The 9,514-nt window shown below is 42.8% G+C and overlaps 1 long non-coding RNA gene across 3 annotated transcripts in view; it reads left to right on the top strand.

Moving 5' to 3' along the window:
- Nucleotides 1–389: 389 nt before the first annotated feature.
- The window catches only part of LOC112550224, a 30,748-nt gene continuing 21,623 nt past the window's right edge, over nt 390–9,514 (top strand). For all 3 annotated transcript variants that reach the window (XR_003093944.1, XR_003093946.1, XR_003093945.1), the window contains exons 1-2: nt 390–1,198; nt 5,797–5,952. This is a non-coding gene — a long non-coding RNA (uncharacterized LOC112550224). The remainder of the gene's footprint in view (nt 1,199–5,796; nt 5,953–9,514) is intronic.

Here is a 9,514-nt window from a genome sequence, read left to right as displayed (position 1 = left end):
ATTATACTGGAAATTTAAATAAGACATAAAGTGTTATATGTAATGGGGAAATGCAAAGAGGCATGGTGACTATAGAAAGTGACCGCTTTACACGAAATAAACACCTAATTACAAAGCATGCATTCCATTTTGTACTGATTACAAGTCATCCCTGTATATTAGTTAACCCCATATTTTCAAGTTCAGTTTTAGGAAAAACAGCTTTTTCCTCAAATATAAGTCAATAACAAGAACAGCTCCTTAAACTGTTATGGCCATTATGAAATCTCACAGGAGAATCAAAATGATGAAGAAAAAGACCCAGGGGGTTCAATGCACTAAAAATATTAAAATGCAAAAAGCATCCTCTGTACCTAAAAATAATTTTACCCAAGGTTCATTGTATTGTCTTCAGCCAAAAAATCCATATATCATGAAGTGAGCTACAAGGATATTTTTAGTTAAATGGAAACTAGTCATAGGCCCTTATTAAAAATCCAGACTTGAATTGTAGTTCTGATTCAAATTCTATGATGTGTGCAGCCAAAATCCTGGATCTAAACAGCTCTGGTTTTAGGAGTTCAAAATTTAAATTTTCCTAATTTTTGAGGGATTGTGGGGAAGGAGAAAGATGATTTTGTTTATACTGTCACAACCAAATTAAGTACTGCCCATGCCACAAGCAAGAAATACATTAATCAAAAACAGTTTTAGTCCACACTGAAGCCAACTAAGGGTTAAAGAAAAATCCTTGTTGGTAACAGTTTTTTTTTTTTTACTGTGCATGCTAACAAAAGAGATTTATGGCTGCGTCACAACCAAGAAATGAAACTTCTAAAGAAACGAAACTTAACCCATGATTTATGATTGGTCAGGCCGAAAAGGGGTAGCCCTGCTACAAATCCCTAGAGATAATTGACGATTCTAATTAAATTTATGACGTGGCGAAAAACAATTGGCTATCATACAAACAAAACCCTGCTGCATTTCCGCCAAAGTCGAAGACAACTCTGTCCACGCCTTAGAGTAAATCTGACAATTTGATCAGTTGTCAGCGTCTTCCCGCCGCAACCTCCCTGGCGTACCCTTGACCCGCATGCCCGATAAGCCTGAACCCGCCAACCGCCGGACCGTATATATGTCTGCAGACTGACCGAACGAACTCTAAGCTGTAACTAACTAAGTATATCTGACCTCCGTCTTTCACCACCTTGACGGCGTGAGTAAATAATCTTGCTTTGCGACCGATAAGCGTCCGCCTAATTAATTCCACTCCATGCGTCACAAGTACCCGCCTGATGGACCCTTAACTGCCCGGGTGGGAGTCAGGGAGAGCTGCTGGCCGGCTGCCCTGGGTCCCGACATATACCACTGTTAAGAGCAGATGTCAGCTCAGATTTGCCGTGAGCTAAATTGTGCTTTGGAAGAGTGAAACATATAGTTGTCTTAAACATTTAAAATTTAGCCTCAGTTCTTTTTTTAACTTAGTGCTAGAAATTTTCATTAGTCTTTCCCAAACAATAAATGCACAATTCACTCCAAAAATAAATAAATAACCATATTCAAAATCCATTTTAAGTTTTTCAGACATTCACTCTTCTGACATATATACGACACTATATGACTTCCTGTCAGCTCATGTTACTACATTTATGCTACTGTTATATAGTTGTGGTTATAGATCAGTTTTTCACATAAGTTGACCATGATTTTTATGGTTGTTTCTAAGAGAAAGAGTCAACTTAAAATCAAAATAATACAATAAGAAGAATTCATATCAGTTAAAAGCACTTTTCAGATTTCAAGTCCCTTTGGACCTTTTGTGTTTCCGTTTTGATTAAGCTTGTCCATTTTGGGGAAGTTGAGTCCGTGCGAGTTGAAATGGGAAGGGATTGTTTTCTGAGACAGAAAAGTTTTCCAGGAACACTCCTGGTTTTTCAGCGAGTCTTCCCTCACGTTTCTTGCCAAGCTAGTTTATTTTCATTGGAGAAATAACAATTTCCTGCCATAATCTGAATAGTTTATATGAGGTTTTTGGCAGATCTTCCACAATTTACTTTGGTAGCTTCTGATGCTATGGTTTTGTGATGTTGTCAGGGCTGTCCCTGAGAGAAGTGACTCAGGGTGACCACCCCGGGCCTCGCATTCTGGGGGTCCTACGGACAGTGCCATACAGGCCCCACTGTAGCCGCCATGCACCACCGGCTCCACGCTCCTGCTGCTCACCACTGCTCCCCCCAGCTCCCCTCACCATGCTCCTCCACTCGCGCCCACTCCACACTCTGGCAACTTACTACCCCCCAACCCCACACGGGCTGATATGCCCCAGACTCTGCACACCCCTAGGGGTGGCTCTGGATGTTGTCTCAATTAATTAAGCATGCAGGTGCATTAACCTGTTTCACAAAAAGGGGCATGTCTACACATGCTTTTACGTGCACCTAAACTTAATGTGCATTTGCCTAATACACAGGCACACATCTACATGTGCACGCGCTAAGGTGCATTAAAGCGGTAGGCAAACGGACTTGGAACTAAAGTTAGTCCCAAGTCAGTTGACATACACAGTGTTAATGTGCCTTAGCGCATCTACACATGCGTTAAGGTGCTTTAGCTATTCACGCCTAAATTTGATACTTCTGTAGGTATCAAATTTAGGTGTGACTAACCTAAAATCACCATTTTTAACACTCGTTAAGGGTGTCTACTTGTAGACCCATGCCCTTAATGCACCTTAAAATGGATAGTGCACCTTAAATTGGCACATGTAGACATGACCAAGATGAACAACAAGGGGTTTTGTAAGGAAAAACTTTCCAAAAAGCAGTATATGTATGAGTCTTACTGATTTTCTTTAGCTTCCTATGCAAACTTTATACTTCACATTATAGTAATATTAATTTGTAAAAAGTAGTCTTCCCATAAATACTTAGGAGGAAGCCTTTTTCCTGAATGTCAGGTAAACCAGCCATATTTAAATCTGAATGAAAAAATCAACCAGGAAACAACATGGCTATGCTTCCTTGTCCACTACTAACAATGGCTAGAAATACTTGCTCTTCATTTCATTTGTTGCTAGGTAAGTGAAAGTATATGCCTGTAAGCTGAAAGAATCAATTAACTTTCCAAGCATTCAGGTTCAATCAACTCTAGAATGTTAGTAATTGGCCAAGCAAAGTCCCTACATTCAATTTCTTGGCATTTTTCTGTTTGCCAGCTATGCTCACCTTGATTTCTCTGTTTAAGCATAAAATAACGTGATAAGTTTTGTATACTGCATCTAATCACTTACAAAAAATCAGCGGAAAAAAAAGCCAGATTCAGAGGAAGATCAAGACCCCAGACAGGCTGTCTTTGCCAGCAGAAGAATTTATCTAGTACATACATCAAAGGCAGCAATTTAATTTGTTGAATGGGGAGACTATTAGCTCTAACAAAAATCGAAGTCGTAGTATCATAGGAAAGTAGGGATGGAAGAGACTTCACAAGGTCATCTACTCCAGTCCCCTTCTCAAGGCAGGATCATCCCTAATTAAACCATCTCAGCCAAATAATTCTCCACCCTTCTCTTGAAAATTTCTATGAATGCAGATTTCACAATTTCTCTAGGTAGCTTGTTCCAATGCTTGACCATTCTGACTATGAAGGTGTTCTCAGAGAATAACCAATGGCCCTCAAATGACTTCAGTTAATCCGTTCAGTAGCCCAGAGTGCATCCCATCTGGCCGTGCTGACTTGAAAGCATCTGGCTTCTAAGTAATCCATAAGCTGTTCTTCTACTACTCTAGGCTGTTTGCCTCCTTCCCTATCTTTGCTGTCAACTACAGCTGTCTTCTGGTAGCTGCTCCTATTTGTGAAGGCTGAAGTAAAAAGGCATTAAATAATTCAACCTTCAACAAGGACAAATGCAAAGTCCTACACTTGGTACAAAATAATTGCATGTACAAATACAGACTGGGAAATGACTAGGTAGCTGCAGTACTGCAGAGAAAGTTGTGGTATTTACAGTAGACCATCAGCTGAGTATGAACCAACTGCGCTCCTGTTTAAAAAAAAAGAAAGGAAGGAAGAACTCAGCAGCATATTGGGTTGTATTAACAGGAGTGTCACTTGCAAATCAGGAGCCTGGGCTATTTAGTTTGGAGAAGAGAAGACTGAAGAAGGATTTGATACGAGTCTTCAAATACCTGAACGGCGTTTATACAGAGAGTGGAGGTGAGCTTTTCTTTGTGGCTGTAGGGGACAGGAGTAGGAGCGATGGCCTCAAAATTCAGCAGGGGAAATTTAGGTGGGAGATTAGAAGGAACTTCTTGACTATGAGGATGGTCAAGCATTGGAACAAGCTACTTAGAGAAATTATGGAGTCTTCATCCTTGGAAATTTTCAAGAGCAGGTTGAACAGACACATGACTGGGATGGTTGAGTTAGGAATGCCTGTGCTTTGAGCAGGGGGCTAGACTAGAAGACCTCATGAGGTCCCTTCCATCCCTATATAGTAATGCAACTCATCAGAATAGGCAAATACTACCTTATTTATTGTGACAAATGAGTCCTTTTTAAATATAGTTTAGAAATACTCAAAATTTGTTTAGATATGTTTCTCAACCAAGGAATCACATCTCAGCACATTAGGATTGCTGGAAAAGTAATTCTGATTGCTGCTTCCTCCACTTCAAAACTTTAGAGTGGCCCCCTCCCTTGACTTGTGGAAAAGAAGGCAATACCATTCTTCCTGCTTGTCAGAGTGAACATTGGTCTTTGAAAATAAAAAGTGAGAAGAGGACTTGTTCTAATTTCCTTTATTCTTTACTACATGAAAAATCATGGCTTTTATTTTTCCCAACCACAGCACATGACCAGAAGTGAAAGTCTTGTGTCTTCTTTCTTCCCCCTCTTATATTTGTTTGGGCCTTTTGATTAGTGCCCTATATTTCATGCAGCCAAATGAAGAAGTCGGGCAGGGAGAATGGAAGCTTCATGAGTAACACTCCTATGTCATTTACAATAATAATACAATCTTAAAACAAAATGGACAAGACCATTCAAAGCCAAGTCTAAAACTAGCCATGGCTGGTGACCTTACAAATCAGGATGAAATTTCTGCAAAACTCTATGCTGCAGCCTTCAGCCTTCATCCCAAGCTCCCATTTCTTGCCATTCCTTCTGGAGAACATGCTGTGTATAGAGATGGAAGTAACTGTCTGTCTTGGAATTCAAGCTGTAGCATCAGTTCTCTTTAGAGTACAGGTGCATAGCCAACTAATGAGACTAGCTCCCCTCATCTCCCTGCTGTAATCTCTAATTTTCAAACAAAAACTGACCACTCACCTTTGTGTATTGAGCAATAATATCATCTATCATATAGATGAGAGAATAGCAAAAAGTGCTCCAGAGTGCCTAATTCAATTAGTTGGAGTTCTCTGTCTCTGGAGAACATTTGCTTTACATATATGAAGTGTAGATTGGAGAAGCAGTAGAATGAAAAGGCTCTGGTAGCAGTGAAGAGCATCCACATGAGTTTTCTTTCTCCTTTGAGTAATCTGTGTTCCATACATTTCTTGCAGTATTTGTAAGGGTTGGGAAATGAAAGCTTTCGACAGTTCTATGGTAGAAAACCATATCTCATCTCCTGGCAGGAAAATTTTAAGGAAACCTCACAAATAAAGAAAGAATTTTGGAGTCCTTACATATGCAAACTAGGGATAGTGTGTGGTGAGAAATATGTAGCAACCTGGGCTAATAGCTAAGTAAGCTCATCCTCTAGTGCTGCAAATATCAAGTGGGATGACTAACCTTTTACTCTTTTTTTCTCTGCAGAAGTCCAGGCATAAAAATCAGCTACTGACTCCTGTGACCAACTACCTCCTTCGCAATCCACTGAGTCACGCTACTGTGCATATTGTAAATAGGGAGATGCAAGAACTACCAACAGCACATTATCTGAACTGTAAAACAATAAGGTCAAGATTGTAGGTAAACTGTTTCAATTTAATTTCAAGATTCTCAGTGCCTTGCACAAAACAGCTGTATCCTGAAGGTACATTTGGCCTATAAATGAGATTTAAGTGAACATTTGCCAGAATTCTAACAAATATAAGAGAATATAAATATAAGATTATGCCAAAGTATTATGATAGGAGGGAATTGTGCTTTCATAAGTGTTATCGGGTTAGCGGGATACAGCCTGCTCCTCTGGTTCTTGCTTGCCACGACTTGGATCACAGCAGCTGGAGTTCCTCAGTAGGTAATTGGTTGTGTTGCTGACCTGCCATCTAAATGGTCCCTCATTCTCGGTGTCTCTCTGGGCCTCAGATTCCTTTGCTGGGGTCCTCTTCCTCTGTGGTCTTGAACAATCCCCTCTTCCATCTGTTGGTGCCCGAAGGCATTTTCTCCAGGATCTCCCCCTTCTTTTATCCCCAGAAGCAGCGTTCCATTGGCTGGCCTTGAGTGATGTGGGGAATCCTCCCCCACCTGCCCAGGAATCATCGTTAACAGCTGCCGGGATTTTCCCAAGTAACAGGGCTCCCAACAGGGACCCTGTTACACACCTCGCCCCGGTCTCTTAGGCTGCCCCCCACCTTTTTGGAGGCCCCCTTCCTGGAGGGAGAAGGACAGTCAAGAATGGAGAGAAAGCAAAAAAAAAAAAAAAAGAAAAGAAAAAAAATGAAGGAGGAGGAAAAGAGAAAAAAGTCTCTTCTGAAACCCTCTAGCCGGGCTATAAAGCACAAAGGTTTGGGTTTGGCACCCAGCTTTTTCTTGAGTGTCTACTTATCATCTTCGTTGGGTCAAGCGTCCTCGCCATGGTCATCCCTGGGGCCAGATAGGAAATCTACGTTCTTTCTTCTGCTGGATCGATGTTCTACTGAAAAACGAAATGGCTGTAAGGCTAGGGACCACTTCATGAGTCTCGCATTATTCATTCTAGCTGTCCCCAACCATCGCAGTATTACGTGGTCGGTGATGAGCACAAACTCTCTGCCCAGGAGATAATACTGGAATAGCTCTATGCCCCACCGTATTGCCAGACATTCCCGTTCTATCATGGAATAATGAGTTTCTATTGGGTTCAGTTTTTTACTGGCCAATGCCACTGGTCTCTCTTCTCCCTTCTCTATTTGGAATAGTATGGCCCTCAGAGCCACTGATGAGGCATCTGTTTGTAGAAAGAAGGTTTTCTGGAAATCGGGTGTGTACAAAACAGGGTGCTGGCACAACTTCTCTTAATTGTTTGAAAGTGCAGAGGGCTCTTGAATTCCACGGAAACAGGTTGTGGTGTCCCTTAGTTAATTCTGTCAGTGGAGCTGCCTTCTCTGAAAAATTAGGGATAAAACACCGATAATAGTTGGCAAAGCCCAGGAATGACTGTAGTTGTTTCAGCGTTTTGGGTATAGGGTGTTGTCTTATGGCAGCCACTTTGTTGGCCATAGGTTTTATGACTCCCTGGCATACTAAGAATCCTAGGTATTGTGTCTCTCTTTTTCCTAGTGTGCATTTTTGGGGGTTGGCAGTAAGCCCCGCCTGCCTGAGGCTTTCTAATATCTGTCGGAGGTGTTGATGATGTGTTTCCCAGTTGGGTGAGAAAACGATAATATCATCTATATAGGTGGCCGCATACCCCTGGTGTGGGGCGAGTACCCATTCCATTAATCACTGGAAGGAGGCCGCGGCTCCATGTAGTCGAAACGGCATTCTTTTAAACTGGAAGAGGCCCCACAGAGTGCCAAACGCCATTTTTTCCTTAATTTCTATGGCCATCAGGATCTGCCAATATCGTTTGGTAAGATCCAAGGTGGATATATATCATGCTTGTCCCACCCTCTCTAACATATCATCTATTTGGGGCATCAGAAAGGCGTCAAAGGTGGCAATTTCATTTATTTTCCAATAATCAATGCACAAGCGAATCGATCCATCCTGCTTTGGTACCACCGCTATGGGGCTTCTCCAGGGGCTTTTGGACTCTTTGATAATTCCCGTTTTTTTCATTTGCTCAACTTCCTGTCTGACTGCCGGCCACAGATGGCGGGGTAGTCTCCTCCAGTGGTCTCTAATTACTCGGCCCGGTGGGGTAACAATGTGGTGGTGGACCCCCCCGGCCTCTCCTGGTACCTCTCAACATACATCACGAAACTCAGCAATTAATGCTCTCATCTCTCCTTGATGGTTGAGGTCTAACTGGTCATCTATCTTTGGCTCTACCTGGGTCCCTGTCACATCTCGGATGATTGTTCCATCTTCCTCTCTCATTTCGTCTATCGGTTTCATCAATCACCTGTCTCCCTGCCGCCACTTCCGCAGTAGGTTAATGTGGTATATTTGTTTCTTCCAGGTAGGTGTTGTTCGCAAAACCTCATAATTAACCAGCCCTATGTGTTTGGTCACTCAGAAGGGTCCCTGCCATCAGGCCAGGATCTTATGGGTGTTGTCCGGGAGCAATACTACTACCCAATCCCCCACCTTGAGCTCCCTTTCTACAGATCAGGCATTGTACTGTTGCTTTTGCCTCTCTTGGCATTGGCTCAGATTTTTCTGTGCTATCTCTTGGGCCTTTTGTAGTCATTCCCGAAACTCTCCCGCTACCTGTGGTTGTGATGGGTCAGTTCCTTCCCGTAGCCATTCTTCACATATCAGGTCTAACAACCCTCATGGGCTATGACCGTAGGTTAATTCAAATGGGGTGTATCCAGTCAAAGCTTGAGGGGCTTCCCTTACAGCAAAGAGTAGCGAGGGTAACATGGCATCCCATTCCCGGGGGCCCACCTGAATACATGCTCAGATCATCCCTTTGAGGGTGCAGTTAAACCACTCTACTAAGCCGTCTGTTTGCGGGTGATAGACGGAGGTGTGTAGCTGTTTAATTCTCAGCACCTGGCAGACCCCCTTTAAAATTATCAACATAAATTTTTTTTCCTTGGTCAGTCATGATTTCGCGAGGGATGCCTACCCAAGCGATCCATCTCAGTAGAGCCCCCATTATGGCTGTAGCTGTCACTGACTTCAAAGGTACTGCTTCAGGGAATCGGGTGGCGTAGTCAATGATCACAAGAATGAATTGATACCTGGCCCTACTATGAGGAAACGGCCCAGCTATATCTAGTTCAATCCGATCAAAAGGATGCCCAATTAGGGGCATTGGTATCAGAGGGACCTTCAACGGCCTTATCCCCCTGGTTTTTTGGCACTTGGGGCACCCAGCACAGAATTTTTCTACCATCCTATATATGCCTGGCCAGAAGACCCTGCATTTTAACTTTGCTTTCGTCTTGTCCCTTCCTAAGTGCCCACCCATTGGCAAAGTGTGGGCCACCCACAGCAAGGCCTCCCAATACTTCCAGGGAACCAAAATCTGGGGTCTCTCTCCTCCCTCCTCTTGATTCTCCACTCAATAAAGGATGCCTTTCCTTACGTCATACCATGGGTTCTGTTCGGTTCTCTGTGGGTCTATGGTTTCTTGTTCCACTCTGGCGAGCTGGAACTGCCATATGTTCCAGAACAGGGGTTCCTGTCGTTGTTCCTCTCAGATGTGCCCCTTTCC

This window comes from Alligator sinensis, unplaced genomic scaffold, assembly GCF_000455745.1.
Source record: "Alligator sinensis unplaced genomic scaffold, ASM45574v1 scaffold30_1, whole genome shotgun sequence".
NCBI lineage: Eukaryota > Metazoa > Chordata > Crocodylia > Alligatoridae > Alligator > Alligator sinensis.
Note: the sequence above shows the minus strand (reverse complement) of the source record. Positions and strands in the feature narration are given on the sequence as shown.